The sequence below is a fragment of the Rhinoraja longicauda genome, chromosome 3 (genome assembly GCF_053455715.1).
Source record: "Rhinoraja longicauda isolate Sanriku21f chromosome 3, sRhiLon1.1, whole genome shotgun sequence".
Taxonomy (NCBI): domain Eukaryota; kingdom Metazoa; phylum Chordata; class Chondrichthyes; order Rajiformes; family Arhynchobatidae; genus Rhinoraja; species Rhinoraja longicauda.
The window spans coordinates 45,248,727-45,272,497 of record NC_135955.1 but is presented as its reverse complement, the minus strand read 5'-3'; positions in this window follow the sequence as shown (position 1 = coordinate 45,272,497).

The window sequence follows — 23,771 nt, the reverse complement described above, 5'->3', positions numbered from 1 at the left end:
AGTTTTTACTTTTTTGTCAAGACAAGTACAGATCCATGGTCCATATCGAACTGCAGAAGATGGTTTTGATGAAGTATTCAATTTATCCAATTGTTTTATAATGCATGGACACAATGTTACATCCATCATCTTCACAGATTTAAAGCTTATCTCCGGACTATGTTTCAATTTTCTTCAACTGCATAATCATCTCCCCGGTATCAATAATATCTACAATGCAGTTAAAGGTCATTTGCAAGAACTGTTGACTGACCATTTTTGATTGTTAATTATGTCAATCTATGCAGCCGAATACTGGCTACAGATGGGAATAATAAGCAGGTCTCTGATCAGCAGAAACTGGAATAGCTAATTGTGAAACCTACTGCAACCATCAGAGACCCACATCTCATCCAAAGTGTGGGTGAGACAGTTTAACTTAACCCTGTGTTGTATTCTATACAAAGCTGACTAATTTCTGTTGCAGTAATCGTCCTCCAGTTTTATCACAGATGCAGCAGTTAGTGCTGCTGACTAGGCTCGAAAAACCTCACCTTGTTTGTGACCTTGGGTGCTGTCTTTACTGAGCTTGTATATTATTTTGTGACTGTGCGTGGGTTTCAGCTGAGCGCATCGGTTTTCTCCCTGATCCCAAAAGACATGCTGGTTATTTAATTGTCGTCTGTAAACTGAGCAGCATTTCAAGACAGCAGCCCATCTAGTATCTGTCAAATCGGGAAAGCAGTGTCTGCATTGAAATCATTATAAACTACTCATGCTTTGCTCTGCAATTACATTAACTGAGACCCTAATCAACTTTTAATTCAATACCTTCCATTACATTGTACAGAATACAATCCTGTGAATAAATTGCATCTTTATGCATTTTACTATATTGTGCTTTTAACTTCAATGCTCAGCACTATTACCACTCATGGCATTCAGATTCTGCAGATGAACAGCTGGAGTGGAGGTTCTGGAGTTATGCACTTGCGTAAGTACTATAACTCGTGTATTAATAGAACAAGAAGTTTTGTACATAGACAGAAAAAGCTGGAGTAACAGCGGGACAGGCACTGGAGAGAAGAAATGGGTGACGGTTCGGGACGAGACCCTTCTTCAGACCCAAAACGTCTCAGATTCCTTCTCTCCAGAGATGCTGCCTGTCCTGCTGAGTTACTCCAGCTTTTTGTGTCTATCTTCGGTTTAAACCACCATCTACAGTTCCTTCTTACACAAGAAGCTTTGTAGTTCGTATATGCCTTAGGAATTACCTTGGGGCTTTGTGTGTGTATTAAAAATGTCTAAGATCTCAACAAAGGCACAAATGACACAGTATTATTGTGACTTTACACTTGAGAATAACATCAATACAACAGCGACTGTTAATTATCCACATCAAAACAACCTGCTGTTCTAATGATCATTCAGTGGAGAGGTGAAAGAAATAGTCTGCAAGGTAAAATCTTGTGTTCTGAAAGAATAGATTGACTTCAATGGAAGGTAAAATTGGGCAGTGTGTGATGTCTTCCTTTAAGTATGGAAATTAGGGAATCTGATTATCATTTCGAATCAATATTGGGTCACAACAAGTGCAAAAGACAGAAAACCTAGCCTGTAATTTCTGGTTGCAATGCAAGAAAATGTCAGCATTGCCAATTATTGACATTTCACAACCTTTGACAAAGCTTCATTCGAGACCATCACCTCTCCAATGTAATTATATGTTTTCCGAACTAATCTATATATCTACAGCTTTCTACTTTGTAATTTGTCTATCATAATTATCCAGAGGTAAATTTATTTATTTATTCACTCATCACTGCCAGGTTTGCTCATCTACTCCCAGCTGAGTTACACCTCAATTTTAAAATCCTCAAAAATTCTTCCACGTGGTCTCTCTCCTCACTACTTATGTAATCTTCTCAGCCTTTACAATGCTCAGAAAAAACAGTTCTTTCCCTATTCTCAAAAAGGCAGCCAGCATCATCAGAGATCCAACCATCCTGGCCATGCTCTCATTTCACCCCTGCTGTCGGGAGGAAGGTATGGGAGCCTGGAAATGCATAGGTGCTCCAGATTGAGAAGCAGCTTCTTCCCAACAATCATCGGGCTATTAATGTCTATGAAGTCTTAACGAATAGTGAAAGGCTTGGATAGAGTGGATGTGGAGAGAATGTTTCCACTAGTGGGAGAGTCTAGGACTAGAGGTCATAGCTTCAGAATTAAAGGACATTCATTTAGGAAGGAGATGAGGAGAAATTTATTTAGTCAGAGGGTGGTGAATCTGAGGAATTCTTTGCCACAGAAGGCTGTGGAGGCCAAGTCAGTGGATATTTTTAAGGCAGAGATAAATAGATTCTTGATTAGTACAGGTGTCAGAAATTATGAGGAAAAGGCAGGAGAATGGGGTTAGGAGGGAGAAATAGATCAGCCATGATTGAATGGCGGAGTAGACTTGATGGGCCAAACGGCCTAATTCTACCCCTATTCCTTATGACATGACCTAAATGCAACTATCTCTGGATAAGCTCTGAACTACAGGGGAGGGGGGGTTGGAGGGGGGGGGGGGGGGGGGGGGGGGGACGGACAGACGGACTTGATTTTGTCTTTGCACTATTACTTTTTTAATATACCAGATTGCTTTTTTGTTGTTTATTAAGATGTTTACAGAGTACTACATTCACATATCTGTTGTGCTGCTGCAAGTAAGAATTTAATTGTTCCATTTCAGTACATATGACGATCAAACACTCTTGACTTAACTCTCGATCCTCACCACCGAGATAGTTCTAAATATAATCACATTCGTCATTGAAGGGTGTACCTCAGCTGCCAAGCCAAGTGAGGTGGATTTCACTCCCTGACCTCATTGGTTTTCCAGTAGTCTTTTCTCCTTCCATAAAGCTATATATTTTTGACCAAGTGTTTTGTCATCTGTCCTTATTTGTGGTATAGAACCTATATTTTAACATTTCATAAGTGGCCGCTGAAGCACCTTGGGACATTTTTGATACATTTTAGGCATTATGCTAATGGATATTATTATTGCTGCTGTGGTTCTGTGTTACGCTTCTGAATAAAGGTACAGGAAACAGAGCAATATAGTCAATCATTGTCAGTGTCCAGAGGGACACAAAATACATCCTTGACACAGAAGTTAAAGGAGGAGAAATTTACCATAAATTGTAATGGAGTTAGTAGAAATGCATCTGCAGAGGTGAATACAACCAATGACTGATATATTTGCATCTATTCGAAGATTCATTGTTTCCTCAAAATATTTAGTCTGGTTTCATCTGAGCCATTTATTATTTTTCAGAATAATGTTCATCACTGGAAAGGCCAGAAATATTACCTATCCCTAAGCAAACTGCCAAGGATGGTGACCAGTCAAATTTTGAACTGTTGCAGTCTTTCTAGCAGAGGTATTCCTATGCACTTGAGTTCCAGGATTCAGAACGAGTTACAATGAATGATAGACCAGCCACATTGTGCTGAGTCAGAATGGCATACGACTATTCAAGAAGGCTTGGATACCAAAAGAAGGATGTAATGCTGAAGTTCTATAAGGTGCTGGTAAGGCCCCATTTGGAATAAGGTGAGCAATTTTGGGCACCATATCTGAGGAGAGATGTGCTGGCTCTGGAGAGGGTCCAGAGGAGGTTTAAAAGAATGATCCCAGGAATTAGAAGGTTAACCTATGATGAGCATTTGTCGGCACAGGGCCTGTACTCGATGGAGTTTAGAAGAATGAGGAGGGGCAAAGAAACATAGAAAATATGTATAGCAGTAGGCCATTCGGCCCTTCGAGCCAGCACCACCATTCAATATGATCGTGGCTGATCATCCAAAATCAGTACCCCGTTCTGGCTTTTTCCCCCATATCCCTTGATTCCCTTAGCCCCAAGCTAAATCTAACTCTCTCTTGAACACATCCAGTGAATTGGCCGCCACTGCCTTCTGTGGCAGAGAATTCCACAGATTCACAACTCTCTGGGTGAAAAAGTTTTTCCTCATCTTAGTCCTAAATGGCCTACCCATTATTCCCGAACTGTGACCCCTGGTTCTGGACTCCCCCAATATCGGGAACATTTTTCCTGCATCTATTTTGAGGTTTCAAGTTCACCCTCACCCTTCTGCACTCCATGGAAAAAAAGTCCTAGCCTGGTCAACCTCTCCTGTAGTTCAAGACCTCGAATTCTGGCAAAATCCTCAAATCTTCCCTGCACACTTTCTAGTTTCATACCATCAAAGTTGAGTGCTTGGGGGGTGCCTTATGGAGATGCCACTCTGCAGCCAAGAACATTGGGGTGATGAACAGGGTGCCGATCAAGTGGAGGCAGGTGGTGGCGGCTATGTCCTTTGTAGTGTAAATTTTCTTCAGTGTTGCAGAAGCATGTAGGCCAGTGGAGAGTATTCTATCATATAGTAGAAGTAAGGAACTGCAAATGCAGGTTTACGAAAAGGACACAAAGTGCTTGGTAACTCAGTGGGTCAGGCAGCATCCTTGGAGAACATGGGGAGGTGACGTTTTGGGTCTGGATCTGCATCAGCTGATGTGTCTTGCAGATGTCAGGATATGGGTCTCTCACTTCAGGCCACCAATCTCTGACCTGTTCTTGTAGTCACAGTATTATTGCAGCTGGTCAAGCTGAGATGCTCCCAAGATTCACAAGGACTGACTCATTTTTGAGCTTTCACATCAAACATCTATGAATATTCAGATTTCACAGATTGATGGACAAACAATGCTGGAGTAACTCAGCGGGTCAGGCAGTATACTCCTCAATCACCTTCATCCAGGGACCCTGACAGTTCTTTCAGGTGAGGCAGAGGTTTACTTGCACCTCCTCCAACCTCATCTACTGCATCCGGTGCTCCCGGGGTGGGCTCGTATATATCAGTGAGACCAAGTATAGACCAACATTTCAGTCCGCCTTGCCCTATGCAATCTCCCAGTTGCCAAACATTTTAAATCCTCCTCCCATTCCCATACTTGTAAATTTCCCCGGTGTGGGACGAATAAAGGAATATATTATTAGAATATATTAACTTTCTGGCCTGGGGCTCCTCCACTGCCAGAGTGAGGCCGCACACAAATTGGAGGAACAGCACCTCATATTTCACTTGGTATGATCGTTGATTTCTTTAATTTCAAGCAACTCCTGCATTCCCCCCCCCCTCTCTCCTTCCCCCCATCCTACTCGCACCACTACTAGTTCCACTGTTTGCATTCTTGTATCCCTGTCATTAGTACATCTTCCCCAGCCAACAATGGGCCATTATGGACTCCAACCTTCCTGAGATCTATTGTTTGTTCTGGCCTTCTCGATCTTTCAGTCTGAAGAGTGGGTTCCAACCTGAAACGTCACCCATTCCTTTTCTCCAGAGATGCTGCCTGACCAGCCGAGTTACTCCAGCATTTTGTGCCAATCTTCGGTATAAACCAGCGTCTGCAGTTCCTTCCTATGCATTCAGATTTCTTACTTGATGATTAAAGGAAAGTCATTGCCAAAACAGTAGAGCGTGGGCCTGTGGCAGTGCCCAGAGCAACTCCTACAGAGATGTACTGGGGCCAGAATGAGTGACAATTGACAACTGTAACCATTGTCCTTTGGACAGGGTGTGGCTACTGTCATTGGAGTGTTTCATCTACATCCCCATTGATTTCAGTTTTACTAATGCTTCTTGAAGTCCTTCACGTCAAGGTCAGTCACTTGTACATCTCTTCTGGAATGCAGCTCAGTGGTCTATCATTGGTGCAGGCAATGATGAGGTCTGGAGCCTAACAATCCGAGGGGAAACCAAAATAAACAAAATGAGCAGACTATTGATGTTTGTGCTTAACAGCACTTTCAGTGATGTCCTCCATCACTTTGCTGATGATGGATGGTATTGGCAGATTGGATTTGTTTACTTTTGTGGACAGGGCACACCTGATTAATTCTCTCCACTGTTGTAGGAGATGCCAGTAATTTACTGAACTGGAACCACTTAACTAAAAGCATGGCTTGTTCAGGAGTGCTGGTCCTTGCTTTTAAGCTGATATAATTTTCTATCAAGATATAAATAGAGATTTCAGCTCTTCATTATTTTCATGTGGATTGAAAAGAGACATTTGGACAGGTAGATGGATAGGATAGGTTTAGAGGGATATGGGCCAAGCGCAGGCAGGTGAGACTGGTGTAGATGGGGCATGTTGGTCGGTGTGGGCAAGTTGGACTGAAGGGCCTGTCTTCACACTATACAACTCTATGACTCTATGAATCAAATCATATGAAGTCTGGTTTCTGTAATGGTGGTGAGATCAGGTGGAATGCTGGCTGTTGTTGCTTCACCTCTGGCACATAAATACACCAAAGGACACAAAGTGCTGGAGTTATTCAGCAGGTCAGGCAGTATCTCTGGAGAACATGGACAGGTGACTTTTCGGGTCAAGACCCTTCTTCAGACTTACAAATACAGTTCACTCCCCAAAGTCCACAGACTGGAAAACTTTGACCTGAGAAAGTCTTTAATTAGCAATGATCTTTTTTGTTTGTTCAAACTATGACATTTTCAAGGTTCAAAGGTCAGTTTATTGTCACGTGTACCAATTAAGGTACAGTGAAACTCAAATTACCATACAGCCATACTAAAAAAAAACAACAAGACACGCAACTACATAAAAGTTAACAAACATCCACCACAGCGGCTCCCCCACATTCCTCGCTGTGATGGAAGGCACTAAAGTCTAATCTGCTTCCTCTTTATTCTCCCACGGTCGGGGCAGTCGAACCATCCGCAGTCGGGACGATTGAAGCTCCTGCAGTAGGCGATCGAAGCCACCGCGTCGGGGCAATCAAAGCCCCCGCGTCAGGGCGATTGAAGCTCCCGCGTCGGGGCGGCCGAAGCTCCCGCGTTGGGGCGGTCGAAGCACCTGCGGCTTGGAGCTCCCGAAGCTGGTCTCTAACCAGGGACTGCAAGTTCCACGATGTTAAAGTCCGCAGGAACCTGCGGTAGGAGCTCCGAGGTCGATCCCTGGCAAAGCTCCCCAATGTTAAAGTCCACAGACTCCCGCAGTTGGGGCTCCCCGAAGTCAATCCCCAGCAGAGGCCACCAGCTCCTCGGTTAGGCCACAGTGCGGATGGAGATACGATAAGGAAAAAATATGCATATCTCTGTCGAGGTAAGAGATTAAAAAAAACGTTTCCCCCAAACCCCCCCTCCCCTCTTCCCCCTCAACCCTCCCCTCCCCTCACACCCCTATATAAAACAAGCTAAAGAACACTAAAACATACATTTAACAAATACTAAAAAAAACAAGGAAAGGACGAGACAGACTGTTGGCGAAACAAAACTGAAATCATTGGTCGTGATTTAAGCAACCCATTGATAGTAGTTACACTTTGCACAAAGGAAGAAGGACTGATTGTGAGACATCAAAGGTAAGTGAAATTCGGCAGAGTGTAAAGCTGGGTAAGCAACTCTTCCACACTGGACAGACTAGGTTCAAATTACTTCAATTTCCAATTGTGAAGTATAATGTACCTGTCCTTCTAATTAGAGGATAATTCAACTTAGCATGAAAATTGCCCCTTTTACTTAAGATTTTGATGCAGTGCATCAGCCTCCATTACAGACTGTTTGAGCTCGACATCGAACCATTCTAAATACGCCTCAACATGAATGAAGGGCCAGGCTGAGAAAGCCCATTTGCTAGTTTCTAGTCCATTAAATGATTGGTGTCAGAATGAAGTAAAAATGTAGATCATCCAAAAGTAGCATGAGAAACACTAGAGGTTATTTTCTAGAATAATCTAGATATTGTTCCCTATGTTTTTTTCACATTACAAAAACAGTGGCCAATGTTTTTTGACTGCAACAGAGGGAGGTATAGGGGTAGTGGCAGCAGCAGACGTCTCCCAGGAAGCCATGGAGAAGCTGGGCGGTTCTCGAAGCCTGCCTGGGTCAGTGGTGTCTCGCGGTACGGTGGGGCCCTGCGGCGGCAGCAGGGCTCGGCGGAGGTGGAGCCTCGCTAGTCGACCTGCGGTGTGGCAGTCGATGATGGCATCAGGGGGGAGGGAACGGGGGAAGAACAATGGAGGACCCGGCATGGGGGGACCGCTGTGAGGAGGGGGAAGGTAGGGGGGGGTCAAAGAATAAAGGAGGAGCCGGCGGGGGTACTTTGTAACTTTGTCAGCGCTGTTTATGTGACGACTATTTGCAAACCTTAGGTATGCAAGCAAAGAATTTCACTGTGCCTTGTCATATGTGACAACAAAGTATTCCATTCCAAATGATGTACAGGCAGAGGCCTAGCAGGGCTGTCACCTACTGTTATGTTATCTCTCTTCTCCTTTCTCTCACACATACTCATATCAGTGCGTATGCCTGGAACATACATGTACATTGCCGGCCTGGATACTCTGGTAGCATGTCACTACAATCTGAGCAAATCTATTTCCCTCTGTAAAGCAGATCCCTGTATATTTGAAGTCCATGTGCCTCATACACAGTTCCCCCCCACCCCCCCATCATATTTTAAGCTTTATAATTCTTAATTGCACTGAACCCAACATATCACTGGTGTCATACAAAATGGATAAATATTTACCTTGCAAGCTTGCGATTAGCTCAAATGTTATAGTCATAATGCAGTAATAAATAACTATTCAGCCAACAGATGAAAAAGCAATCAGCACATAACAAGCAAGAATGAGAGGCAGTCAAATAAAATTCAACTGCAAATACAAATCAATAAATGGCATACCAAATGAAATGTCATCATATTTAGTTCATCACTAAACATCTGGGAATAGCAAAGGACTTGCTAAATAAAGGAATGGCAAAAAACTGATTAAAATTATTCAGAGCATTTACAGCATTTCTGTGTTTGAAATGCATGTGGCATTTCTTTCTTTTGGATGCTTCTGCTCATTTGATGCTTCAACCTTGAGTTCATGGCACTTCCCAGGTTTGTCAGCACTGACTAGAAGTACCAGCAGATTGCAGCCTAAAGCTGCCAGGACATACTTGTTGCTGGAGTTCAGGGAACTGTTTAATACTGTTATCCAAACATTTCAGTCCTTTTTTGGTTAAACAACAGAATGCTTCCCCCCAGCACCTTTCCCTTACACCCCTGCAGGAAAAATGTTCCCGATGTTGAGGGAGTCCAGAACCACGGGTCACAGTGTAAAAATATAGGGGAGGCCATTTAGGACTGAGATGAGGAAAAACCTTTTCACCCAGATAGTTGTGAATCTGTGAAATTCTCCGCCATCGAAGGCAGTGGAGGCCAATTCACTGGATGTTTTCAAGAGAGAGTTAGGTATAGTTCTTAGGGTTAACGGAATCAAGGGATATGGGGAGAAATCAGGAATGGGGTACTGATTTTGGATGATCAGCCATGATCATATTGAATGGCGGTGGTGGCTCAAAGGGCCGAATGGCCTACTCCTGCACCTATTTTCTATGTTTCTACATTTCCATGTTTCTACTTCCCCACCAACTGCCCCTGCACTACTCATGAAGAAGGGTCTTGACCCGAAACGTCACCCATTCCTTCTCTCCCGAGATGCTGCCTGACCCGCTTAGTTACTCTAGCATTTTGTGTCTACCTTCGATTTAAACTAGCATCTGCAGGTTTTTTTTTCCTACACTACTCCTCTCTGACTGTAAAACAAAAATGGACAAATAGCCTCGGGCAAACTCCCTTCAACAATGTCTCATTTTGATAATTTTTGTATATGCATCATGTTTTATATGAGGAATCAAAAGTTGGGGTATAGCCAACTCTGTTGAAATTTGCCGGTAATATAAAGGTGAATGGAAATAGTAACAGATACTTATGTGACCGATTCATGGAATGAAATTAGGAACTTTTGTTGAGAGTAGCCAAATTCTATGTAACATTGACAGACACAACGTGCTGGAATGACTCATAGGGTCAGGCAGCATTTTTGGAGAATATAGATAGGTTACATTTCGGATCTGGACCCTTCTTCAGGCTGATCAGACTGTTCAGTCATACGGTTCCCAATCCAAAACGTCATCTGTTCGTGTTCTCCAGAGATGCTGCCTGTCCTGCTGAGTTACTCCAGCATTTTGTGTCCTATTGTGTAAACCAGCATCTGCAATTCCTTGTTTCTACTCTAAATATTCAACACTGATTAGTGTAGAGTGATGATTCTAAAAAAAATAGTGAACAATCCATAATCTAAATGCAGTTAGCTCCTAGCTTCTGATGTACTCCTGTTTTCAGTGTGGACCTATACTGTATATCGGCGACACCAAGTGCAGGCTCGGCGATCATTTTACTGCTCAATCTGCCTGGGCCTATGTGATCTCCCGGTTGCTGAACACTTTAACTCCCCCTCCCATTCCCATACTGACGTTTCTGTCCTTGCCCTCCTCCACTGTCAGAATGAAGCCCAAAGCAAATTGGAGGAACAGCACCTTATATTTCGCTTGGGTAGCTTACAAACCAACGGTATGAATATTGTCTTCTCTTACTTCAAATAACCCTTGCTTTCCCTCTCTCTCTCCATCCCTCCCCCATCCTAGTTCTCTGATTAGCTTCACTGTCCTCCTGATTTAATTTTACTGATTGTATGCCTCGTTGTCACCTTTTCCTTAGCTAACAATGATCCATTCTACCTTTTCCTTGATCTCCGTCTCCATTGAACTCTCGTTTTCACAGCTTACACTTCCATGTCTCTATGTTTCTCTATCTCTCCTGATTCTCAGTCTGAAAAAGGATCTCGACCCAAAACGTCAGCCATTCCTTCTCTCCAGGAATGCTGCCTGTTCCGCAGATTTACTCCAGCATTTCATGTCTAACTTCAGTGTAAACCAGCTTCTGCAGTTCCTTCCTACACTTGAAACTGACAGTCCGTTTTGTTAGTCCTCCTATTACAGGATGGATGCAGAGGCCATGGAGAAGATTACCAGAATGCTGCCTAATGAGAGGGTATTAGTTACAAGGTGATGTTGGACAAATTTGGAGTGTTTTTTCTAAAATGGAGGAGGTTGATGAGAAACCTGATAGGAGTTTATAAAATTATCAGTAGCATTGATACGGTAGACAGTCAGGACTTTTTTTCCCTAGATTGAAATGTCAATGACTAGAGGGCAGAGCTTAAAGGTGAAGGGGCAAAATTTAAAGGAGATGTGCGGGGCAAGTTTTTTTTTACACAGAGAGTGGTGAATACCTGGAATGCACTGCCAGGAGCAGTGGAATGTTGGCCTTCATAACAAGAGGAGTTGAGTATAGGAGCAAAGAGGTCCTTCTGCAGTTGTACAGGGCCCTAGTGAGACCGCACCTGGAGTACTGTGTGCAGTTTTGGTCTCCAAATTTGAGGAAGGATATTCTTGCTATTGAGGGCATGCAGCGTAGATTTACTAGGTTAATTCCCGGAATGGCGGGACTGTCATATGTTGAAAGACTGGAGCGACCATGCTTGTATACACTGGAATTTAGAAGGACGAGAGGGGATCTTATCGAAACGTATAAGATTATTAAGGGGTTGGACAAGTTAGAGGCAGGAAACATGTTCCCAATGTTGGGGGAGTCCAGAACCAGGGGCCACAGTTTAAGAATAATGGGGAGGGCATTTAGAACGGAGATGAGGAAAAACGTTTTCAGTCAGAGAGTTGTGAATCTGTGGAATTCTCTGCCTCAGAAGGCAGTGGAGGCCAATTCTCTGAATGCATTCAAGAGAGAGCTAGATAGAGCTCTTAAGGATAGCGGAGTCAGGGGGTATGGGGAGAAGGCAGGAACGGGGTACTGATTGAAAATGATCAGCCATGATCATATTGAATGGCGGTGCTGGCTCGAAGGGCCGAATGGCCTCCTCCTGCACCTATTGTTTATTGTCTATTGCTGGAGGCAGATACCATCGTGTCATTTCAGATTTTTAGATAGGCACATGAATATGCATGGTAGGAGGGATAGGGATCACATGCAGGCGGAAGGGATTAGTTTGGCCTAACATCATGTTCCACATGGACAGTGGGCTGAAGGGCCTGTTTCTGTGCTGTACTGCTCTATGTTCTAAGAGTGGAGGAAGCCAAAGATAGGGAGATCAAAGTGGGAATGGGATGAAAAATTAAAGCAACAGGAAATGAGAAGGTCAGGGTCTGCCTTATCAACCAAAAGTTTCCTATAAGATGATCACCCACTCTGTATTTAGCGTCTGCACTCAAGAACTATCACGCTCTGACCATTGAATGCAGCTCGCTCCTCATGGAATCTTAAAATGTGGTGAACATTGTAATATTTATTACTAATATATGACAAGTTTAAACATCTCCAAGAGGAAAAAAATAAATCAGCTACCCCCAAGGGTAAAAAACATTGCCATTATATAAAGCAAATCAGGAAGATTAAATTTATGATGGAGAGCTCTCTGTACGCAAAAGGAATTGTGCTGACAATTACACACAATTCAGGTGATATTCCCTCAAACTCTCAACTTCATCTCAATTGAAGAAAGGCAAAATTGAAAAGAAATTTCCTATAGATGGTAATGGATTTTCTCACAATTCTTAAAAGAAGAATGATTTCAAAATACATTAGCCAAAGAATTTAATATCTGCAATAGCAAATGGAATCAGTTGTTAAGATGAAACATGTAGGAGAAGGCAATTGAATTATACCCCTCAGTTTAACTGTTCTCAGCTAAGGAAGAAATAATGCAGATAGATATTTGACTAACTCTTCATCCAAGACTTTTAATTGTGCAAAATATTATTTGCACAGTTTTAGTTTTTTACAAGGCTTTATTTTTTGCAAGGCTTTTATCTAAACATTGACTTGGAGTAATTTCAAAGTTAGAACTTTCAGATAAGACAAGTTATGCTTTATGTCAAAACATTTTCTTATATGTCACAATTTAAAAATACATAATGACAAAACCATTTCAAGCAAAAACCTAATACTATGCATCAACATTACTGTACTAAATTTCGACTTTGCACAGGTATAATTTTGACAACTTTAGGCAATATTGTCACAGAAACATTAAAATAGAAACAAAAATGATTTGCAAAATAAAATACTTTCATTTTGACTGGTCACAGGAATGATGCCAAGCATTCCTTTTTAATATGAACAACATGAGCTCTGAGGATTTAGCACCTCACAAGCTGCGATGTACGATTTTAAACTGTGGCCACCATACATATTGAACAAAATCACCTTTGCAGCATGGTTGAAAAGATATTCTTACTTTTAGGCAGCTGATTCATTGATCCTTCTTTCACCCATACAAATTCCTATGTGCTCAGTTTTGCAACATTAATTCCTGACTGTGCTCGAGAGAAATTAATCTGCCATCAAAATCTGTAAATAAACAGAAATATTGATCTTCTGGAATCCAGGTTCTAACATCTTCACAATACATTATCATTGAATGAATTACACCGAAGAGAATAATCATAAGTCTGGGTGGTGTTACCGGGCTGGAATACTAACACACATTAATAGTTTGTACAGCATTGAGGCAGGGAATGAAACAAAATATTCCGAATCCTTAAAGAGATTCTGCTTTGGAATAGGATTTATTCTTGTTGTATTCAGCAGGGATTGGGGAATGTTACCATTCCCTTTGTCTAACCAGAAAGGATGTGGAGCGCCAGGTCAGTTTGCAGCTTCTGCTCTGTTTGTTCTTATCATAAGAAAAGGTATTTGCAATCCTTTGCAGTAAAATAAATAATGTCTCTGTATTAGGAAACACAGAAATAAAAAGAACATCAATATTTGGCCCATCCTACTGATGCAGAGGATGGTCCATGTATCAGTAACTCTGCTGGTGGCAGCATGGTGGCGCAGCGGTAGAGTTGCTGCCTTACAGAGCTTGCAGCGCTGGAGATACGGGTTCAATCCCGACTCTGGGTGCTGTCTGTATGGAATTTGTACGTTCTCCCCATGACCGTGAGGGTTTTCTCCAAGATCTTCAGTTTCCACCCACACTTCAAAGACATACAGGTTTGTAGGTTAATTAGCTTGGGTTTGTACACTTGGGGTATGTGTAAATTGTCCCTCATGTGTGTAGGCTTGTGTTAATGTGCGGGGATCACTGGTTGATGCGGACTTGGTGAACCGAAAGGCCTGTATCCGCGCTGTATCTCTAAATTAAATTAAAGCTAAATTAAAAACTATGTATCCAAGAGTAGTCCATTGATGCAGAACATGATGTACGTGGCGAATAGATCTCAGGCAGTAGGTCCTGACACATGCTCCAGACCATCGATAGCCTGGGATAAATCCCTTTGTGTCTCTGATGAGCCATAGAGTCACACAATATAGAAACAAGTCTTTCTGCCCAATATGTCCACACCGACCCACTTACACTCATCTGATTATCCCTCACATCCTCGTCAACACTCCTGTTCACCCGCCTCTCTCCGATTCCTCTCCTGTCACCTACATCCACTAGAATAATTTATAACAACCAATTCACCTACCAAATAGCATATCTTTAGCATGTGGGAGAAACCAAAGGACCCAGACAAAGCCCCGGTCGTCACAGGCGAATGAGCATTTCTGTACATTTACAACACCCAAGTCTAGGATCAAACCCAGTTCTCTGGAGCTGAGAGGCAGCACCAGGAAGTGCCACACCACCATGCCACCCAGAGGCATTTAAAAGCTATTCATATTTAACAAGTTGCAACAAAAAAACTTGTTTAAATTAAAGAAGTATTAATGTGGAACTTCTCACTGTATTAGAAATTAAACAATATATTATGATGAAGTTAAACAGATAAAAAACCCAATCTCTTTTGTTAAGATTAGCAGTGAAGGTGTCTAAAGCAATTGGATCTATGTATCTAATTCTATGTATCTCCCTCTCCTCTGACATTAGTCTGAAGAAGGGTCTTGACCCGAAACATCACCCATTCCTTTTCTCCAGAGATGCTGCCAGTCCTGCTGAGTTACTCCAGCATTTTGTGTCTATCTTCAGTTTAAACCAGCATCTGCTGTTCCTTCATACACATAAAGTAATTAGGATCAAGCTACCTGCACCTATCTACTTGTCTGGCATGAGGTTGTGGGAACACCAGCTCTTATGGATGCCCACTAGTCTGACTGAGAGCTTGCAAGTACAGGAGGACCATTGAAACCAATACAAGAAATGGTAGCTCGATAGAAGGCAGTGCTTGTTTTGTAGATTAAAAGTGCTGGGACGTATATAAGAGTTCACACTATGCTATTGACTGCTGTACATCAAGCTAGTCTTTAACTTTTTAGAGGTGCTGCTACACCATGCTGATGCATACCATCACAAAAAAAGCAACGGTAAAATATAGTGTTTTTGTTAGATTGAATTAAGTCAGAATCAATGTTTTAATTGTTTTTAAGTGGATGTAAAGTCTTTTTTAAATGTTATTTAAAACATCATTCTTAATTTAGGGTCAGTGTTTGTGAATTTTTGAATAATATTGAATAATATCCCTATTTAACTTAAATAATAGGTTTGGCATTTGTTGAGCAGGAGAGCAGGAATAATGGTAGGGCCCCACTGCTGCCAGTACTGCCCCGGATACATCAGCCAGCCTTGTGTCGGGAGAGGCTTTGATCCGTGCTGCTGTACTAGGTGGAAGGCAGCCAGCAGACTTTACATTGGTACCTTTAGAGATACAACATGGATACAGGCCCTTCAGCCCACCGAGTCTGAACCAACCAGCAATCACCCCATATACTAGCACAATCCTACACACTAGCACAATCTACACACTAGCACAATCTACACACTAGGGACAATCTACACACTAGGGACAATCTACACACTAGGGACAATCTACACACTAGGGACAATCTACACACTAGCACAATCTACACACTAGCACAATCTACACACTAGGGACAATCTACACACTAGCACAATCCTACACACTAGCACAATCTACACACTAGCACAATCTACACACTAGCACAATCTACACACTAGCACAATCTACACACTAGCACAATCTACACACTAGCACAATCTACACACTAGCACAATCTACACACTAGCACAATCTACACACTAGCACAATCTACACACTAGGGATAATCTACACACTAGCACAATCTACACACTAGGGACAATCTACACACTAGCACAATCCAACACACTAGCACAATCTTACACACTAGCACAATCTACACACTAGCACAATCTACACACTAGTACTATCCTACACACCAGAGACAATTTACAATTACAGAAGCCAATTAGCCTACAAAACTCTATCTCATTTGAGTGTGGGAAGAAACCAGAGCACCCAGTGAAAACCCACTTGGTCACAGGGAAAACATACAAACTTCATACAGACAGTACCCGTAGTCAGGATCGAACCCAGGTCTCTGGTGCTGTAAGGGAGCAACTCTACCACTGCGCCACTGTGCCGCCCCAACTGGACAAAGCAACCTGGTCCAGGACATTGATGATAATGAAGTCAGGGCAGCAGCAGACTTGTCCCAGTGCCTCTTTGTCAGTGGAAGAAGGATTACGTTGCAGATGAGTCAATAAAATCAGTAATTTAGAATTGTATTTCTAAATTATGGGGGTATGGGGAGAAGGCAAAAACCGGGTACTGATTGAGAATGATCAGCCATGATCACATTGAATGGTGGTGCTGGCTCGAAGGGCTGAATGGTCTACTCCTACACCTATTGTCTATTGACATCTTTATAACTTTAAGCCAGAAAATAGCACTGGTGTTAAAAATGGATAACTGTTTAAAATAAATAGGGTTAAAAGATAATCTGGAGCACGTCTGAGGATGCCTTAAGCGTTTAATCACTAATATTTCTGATAGTAATTTTTATCCTTTTAAATAAATTTGATAGCAGGAAAGGGGTAGGTTTATGAGCTCCAACAATCATTTATAGTCTGTCAGAATAATTCAGCAATAGATCATTAGATAATGCTCACTCTCCGCTACATGCAAACAACACATGGCTAGAATGCAAAGGTGTGAATAAAATTGTTTAGCTGCGATAATTTTTACTGTAAGAAAGAATGGTATCATAACAAATCTCCTCTGCTGTACATTGAAACAATTAATAACATTAATCTAATTAATGAACTAAGATGGTAAAACAGATTGTGATGATGCTCTATGTAAAACTGGTGCAAAAGACAGAAACACGGCTCCATACATTTATTTGAGTAAATGCTGGTGGACTGGTGAAATAGCTTTCTAATCTAAAAGATAGAATCAAATCTCTTGTGATAATGATATTATATAAAATATGAGAATATTTTCTGCACAGTCGATATTTTTTCTTGTATAGTGTATTACTGATACTAGAATATGCCCTTGATGTGTCTGTACATTAAAAACTCTCTTTTCATCCAAGAAATAAGCAGCCATGATACAGCAGCCAAGAAATAATTCAAAACCTACAGACATTAATATATATTTGGGATGCGCAACTCCCCACAGCAAACTGTGAAGGGAAGCTAAATCACTGCAGCTCAAATTGAGATAAAATACTACTTTAAATCAACTCACAAGGTCTGATGTCCATTGATATTCACAATGAAAAACAGTTATCATCATATAACAAATATAACAAGCTTGACATAAAATTGCCCCTGAACTGCTATACCAATATAACATCCTTACATTTCAATGTCATACTTGGAAGACAAAACATTTTTACTATGCAAATTTTAATGACAACTTTGAAACATAAAAAAGGAGCTCAGAAGGAGCTTGTTTACCCAGAGAATGATTAGAATGTGGAATTTGCTGCCTTGGGTAGACAAATTGAACAGTGTAACTGCGTGCAAAAAGGAAGCTACTGTATGAAGGCAATAGAAGGTCATGCTGATAGAATTAGTAATGGAAAAACGTGAGGCCTGGGTGGAGAACAGTGAACTGTTTGGCCTCATGGTCTTTATCTGTGCTGTACACTATATATATTTGTACTTACCTTAGCCCATTCTAATTTTGTGATCATTAAGTAGCTATAATTCATGAGTGAATGAATGAATTGGACACATACCACTATTTAAGTTCTACTCCATCTCCAAAAATCACCCTGAACATGAACAGTCTGTAAAACGTAAATTAAACAAAAGCTGTTTAGCTTTTTGAAAATTGAATACTTCCATTAAAGTTGAAGCTTTCTTACTAGCATTGTTATTCACAAAGAATAAACACACATATGATATACTGTGTGTAAAGAACAATGCCAAAGGTGTATATTTATATATGAAGTATAAGCCTGACTTTAATATGGATTTCTGTCCCTTTTTTCTGAAATGGATTGACTCAAAATTGGGCATTATCTGAAGCATGTCAGTAACTGATCTTGCTGCCTAGTAAACTTCAGTGAAGGAAACTGGAATTTCAATAGAATATGAAAGCCAAATATGATTTATTAGAAACTTTTTTGGATAATCTCTGCAACTCTAGCTATTAGTCGAAGATGGTGTTGTAAACCTGGTTAGTCAGTTTTGCATCTACCAAATGTCAGGAAACACCGTCCTTTTACACAGCAACCTACATGATTGATTTATTGATTTATTGATACTTTATTATCGTATGTAACATGTCACAGTGAAAACATTTGTTTTGCACACCCACACAAGGAATGCAAAGAGTCGCTGCATATAGGGCGCCGACATAGTCCCCAATAGTTCCTCTTTGTTCTCGGCTGGCCCCCCCACGCTGGGTCCCTTTTGTTCTCGGCGGCTTCCACGCCGGGTCCCTCTTCTCCACTTATCTGATAGCTTCAACATTTGTTTTTTTAACCATAACTTATAAAATTCTTAATAACTTCTGCAGATGCAAAGCAGCTTGGTTTGGCAACAGCTCAGCCATGACTGGAAGATGGGATTAGGAGGCAGAGATCAGCCAAGATTGAAATGCGGAGTAGACTCGATGGGCTCTTTACATTACCTGTTGTAGAAACATAGAAAAGAAACATAGAAAATAGGTGCAGGAGTAGGCCATTCGGCCCTTCGAGCCTGCACCGCCATTCAATATGATCATGGCTGATCATCCAGCTCAGTAAATAGAAACATAGAAAATACTTGCGTATGGCCTGATTGTACACATGTAGCATGCAGACAAAGCTTTTCACTGTATCTCTGTACACAGGACAATAATAAACAAATACCAAATTATAGCAATAATACGGAATTATCAAAAATATATGAGGAAAGAAACTTGTCTACATCTGTCTGAATAACTGTCCACTGCATTAAAACAATGGGCTCTAGTTCTAAACATTATTGACACAGAAACAACCTCTATTGTCTATCCTGTCAGGCCTGCCAAGGTAACATATAGCTCCAATGGTAACTAAGTTATTAGTGTCATGTAAAATTAAAAGACATTTTTCAAAGCACATATAAACATAGAAATTGGAGAGTTTAGATATACTTTGCTCCTCCATAAGGTATGCTGTTGCCATCAGCATTAATGAACTAATAAACAGTGATTTGATGTGAACTGCGTTATTAATATTCATATAACATAAAATTATAGGTAGACACAAAATGCTGGAGTAACTCAGCGGGTCAGGCAGCATCTCTGGAGAGAAGGAATGGGTGACGTTTCGGGTCGAGACCCTTCTTCAGAGCCTCCTTCTAACACAAAGTTATCAAGTCTCCCTGAATACAGTACAGTTACTTTTTTAAATATCGCAGGTTATACAAGTATAATTTAGGTTTTCTTTAGTTTAGGATACAGCACGGAATCAGGCCCTTTGGTGCACCGACTCCACGCCGACCAGCAATCCCCGTGCACTAGCGCTATGCTACACACTAGGGATCATTTCCAATCTTTGCCGAAGCCAATTAACCCACAAACCTGAACATCTTTGGAGTGTGGAAGGAAACCAGAGCACCCAGGGAAAACCCACATGGTCATGGGGAGAATGCACAAACTCCGTACAGACAGCAACGGTAGTCAGGATCGAATCCGGGTCTCTGGCGCTGTAAGGCAGCAATTCTACTGCTGTGTCACCGTGCCGCCCCATAGGAATACAGGAAAATTGATTTCCACATGGTTCTCCACAATATTTTCGGAACAAGGACAAAATAAATCTCCTAAATAGTGACATAACCATAGATGTTGTGTTTTGTTTAGTTTCTTCTGCATAATCTGTGATAAATCTTTACAAAAATATGGTCTAAAATTTATTAATCAGGATGAACTTCTTATCTTTCAAATGCAAACCTCTTTTAAACCATCTCAACGTTATAGTGAAATGACTCGTACTTCATAAACATTCAAAGTACAAGAATGACTCACATTCATTTCTGGTCTAGGGCATGAATAAAACCAAATAATAGCTATGATTATAGAAATCTTTTCTTATCCAATTGGTAGCGATATTTCAAGGAAGTTTTCTTTGGCTTTCAAAGTTACAGACCTGCCAATGGTCATCAGGCAATTCCTTAGAGTGCATTGGAATATGCTGTCTGAGCCACAATGGAACGCTTTAAACATTTCCTGGAGGTGAACGCTGACAGGATCCGCAATAGACAAAAGACTGATGTTTAAAATAATCTAAATTCTGAAGGAAATGAATACAAGCCTAATGCTGTATTATTAGTATGTCCAGTTTTAATGGAAAATAAATCATTTGAGAGTAACATTACAGCTGACATGCTTTTGCAATTCTTTTAATTGAAACTGCATGCACTTGTATTGAGAAACTTAGATGAACAACTATGGTCCATCAATCATCAGGGTTGAAAGGAGCAAGAGAAAAGCTTGCAGTAAATCAAGAACGTGGCATCAAGCTTGGAGTTTTAAAAGGAGGAAGGGAAGTTAATGAATTTCATAGTGGTGAGATTCGAGGAGGCCTCTAGAAAGTAGAGGCTTATTTTTAGTCTATTTTCAGGCCAGAGAACGAGCTTCTGACTGTTAGTACCATCAATCCAGACAAACCAATGTCAGAACTGAGACTTCCACACAACTTGATTGATGCTGACATTTTAGCAATGACTGTTTGGTTCTATTTCACACATTAATATGGAGTCTTCTACCTCTGTGAAGCTGCATTTTTTTTTAAATGGCCATGAAACTGAGCTGTATAGAATGAATCACACTGCTTGGTGAACACGTGCCTGAAGTATGCAGAGTGTGTAGTTGACAACGTCAATCTTTAATGACTTGATGGGAGCTTGGCAATGATCTTCTTAATGTGTTACTTATGTGGGAATTACTCTTAGTAATAGGAAGACGACACCAAACTTACCTCCCTGACCCCTCAGCACATTGTTTGAAGGGATCCTCAATGGCATGTTAGCTTGCTGAAGAATGATTGCGAGTAGAGTTAGTCTTAAAAAGTTAGAAGTGAATGATAATTTTGGAGAAGATAATGCCACCATTTGTCTTCGAAGGCTTTTGCTGAGGCTCAGGGGATCAGTAGTGGCAGAACCAAACCATGGTTTCAACCACACACAAAATGGACAATTTGCTAATGGACAAATGCCTTGGCCAGCTCTGTGAACTCCACCTCATCACCATGAATATTGCTGTTTGACATGTGTTCCAGGCCAACTAACAACATTCTAGATAATCAGGGATACGAAAGATAGGGAGGTGAGCTTAATGTGTGCAAATATTCAGGAGTGGAAGCCCTCTACCCAAATGTTTATAAACGCATAAGCAATAGATACAGGAGGAAGCCACTTGACTTTTCAAGCTTGCTCCATCATTCAATATGATCCAGGGCAATCTGCCTCATTTCAACCATCCAACAACATCCTTTTGATTCACTTTGAATTCAAAACTCAATGCGAGTTTACCCAATAAATGAACACCCAGTGAATGTTTACATGATAGGGATCTGGGGAGTGTTGTAGAGCAGAGGAATCTCCTTGCTATTGAGGCAGTGCAGCGTAGGTTCACAAGGTTAATCCCTGGGATGGAGGGATTGTCATATGAGGAAAGATTAGAAAGACGACGCTTGTATTCACTGGAGTTTAGAAGGATGAGAAGGGATCTTATAGAGACGTATAAAATCGTAAAAGGACCAGACAAGCTAGATGCAGGAAAAATGTTCCCAATGTTGGGGGAGTCCAGAACCAGGGGACACAGTCTAAGAATAAAGGGGAGGCCATTTAAAACTAGGTGAGAAGAAACTTTTTCGCCCAGAGAGTTGTGAATTTTTGGAATTCCCTGCCACACAAGGCAGTAACATAGAAACATAGAAAATAGGTGCAGGAGGAGGCCATTTGGCCCTTCGAGCCAGCACTGCCGCCATTCATTGTGATCATGGCTAATCATCTACAATCAGTAACCTGTGCCTGCCTTCTCCCACATCCCTTGAAACCACTAGCCCCTAGAGCTCTATCTAACTCTATTTTAAATTCATCCAATGAATTTGCCTCTACTGCCTTCTGTGGCAGAGAATTCGACAAATTCACAACTCTCTGGGTGAAAAAGTTTCTTCTCACCTCAGTTTTAAATGGCCTCCCCTTTATTCTTAGACTGTGTCCCCTGGTTCTGGACTCCCCCAACATTGGGAACATTTTTCCTGCATCTAGCTTGTCTAGTCCTTTTATGATTTTATACGTCTCTATAAGATCCCTTCTCATCCTTCTAAACTCCAGTGAATACAATCCTAGTCTTTCCAATCTTTCCTCATATGACAGTCCCTCCATCCCAGTGATTAACCTTGTGAACCTACGCTGCACTGCCTCAATAGCAAGGAAGCCCTTCCTCAAATTAGAAGACCAAAACTGCACACAATACTACAAATGTGGTCTCACCAGGGCCCTATACAACTGCAGAAGGACTTCTTTGCTCCTCTACTCAAATCCTCTCGTTATGAAGGCCAACGTGCCATTAGCTTTCTTCACTGCCTGCTGCACCTGCAAGCTTACTTTCAATGACTGGTGTACAAGGACAACAAGGTCTTGATGTACTTCCCCTTTATCTAATCTGACACCATTGAGATAAGAATCTGCCTCCTTATTTTTTCCACCAAAGTGGATAACCTCACATTTATCTACATTATACTGCAGTTGCCATGCATCTGCCCACTCACTCAACCTGTCCAAGTCACTCTGCAACCTCTTAACATCCTCTTCGCAGTTCACACTGCCACCCAGCTTTGTGTCATCTGCAAACTTGCTAGTGTTACTTCTAATTCTATCATCCAAATCATTCATATATATTGTAAATAGTTGCGACCCCAACACCGAGCCTTGCGGCACTCCACTCGCCACTGCCTGCCATTCTGAAAAGGACCCGTTTATTCCTACTCTTTGCTTCCTGTCTGCCAACCAATTCTCTATTCATGTCAATGCCCTACCCCCAATACCATGTGCTCTAATTTTGCTGATAGAGGCCAATTCACTGGATGAATTTTAAAAAGAGTTAGGTAGAGCTCTAGGGGCTAGCGGAATCAAGGCATATGGGGAGAAGGCAAGCACGGGTTTCTCATTGTGGATGATCGGTCATGATCACAATGAATGGCAGTGCTGGCTCGAAGGGCCAAATCGCCTCCTCCTGCACCTATTTTCTATGTTTCTATGAAAGGGTGCAAAGAAGATTTACGTGAATGTTGCCAGGACTCGAGGGCATGAGCTATTGGGAGAGGTTGAGCAGGCTAGGACTTTATTCCTTGGAGTGCAGGAGGATAAGGGATGATCTTATTGAGGTATACAAATCATGAGAGGAATAGATAGGGTGAATGCATAGTCTTTTGCCCAGAATAGAGAATCAAGAAACAGAGGTCATAGATTTAAGGTGAGGGGGGACAAGCTGCCAGAGAAGGTTGTTGTGGCAGGGACTATCGCAACGTATAAGAAACATTTGGACAGGTACATGGATAGGAAGTG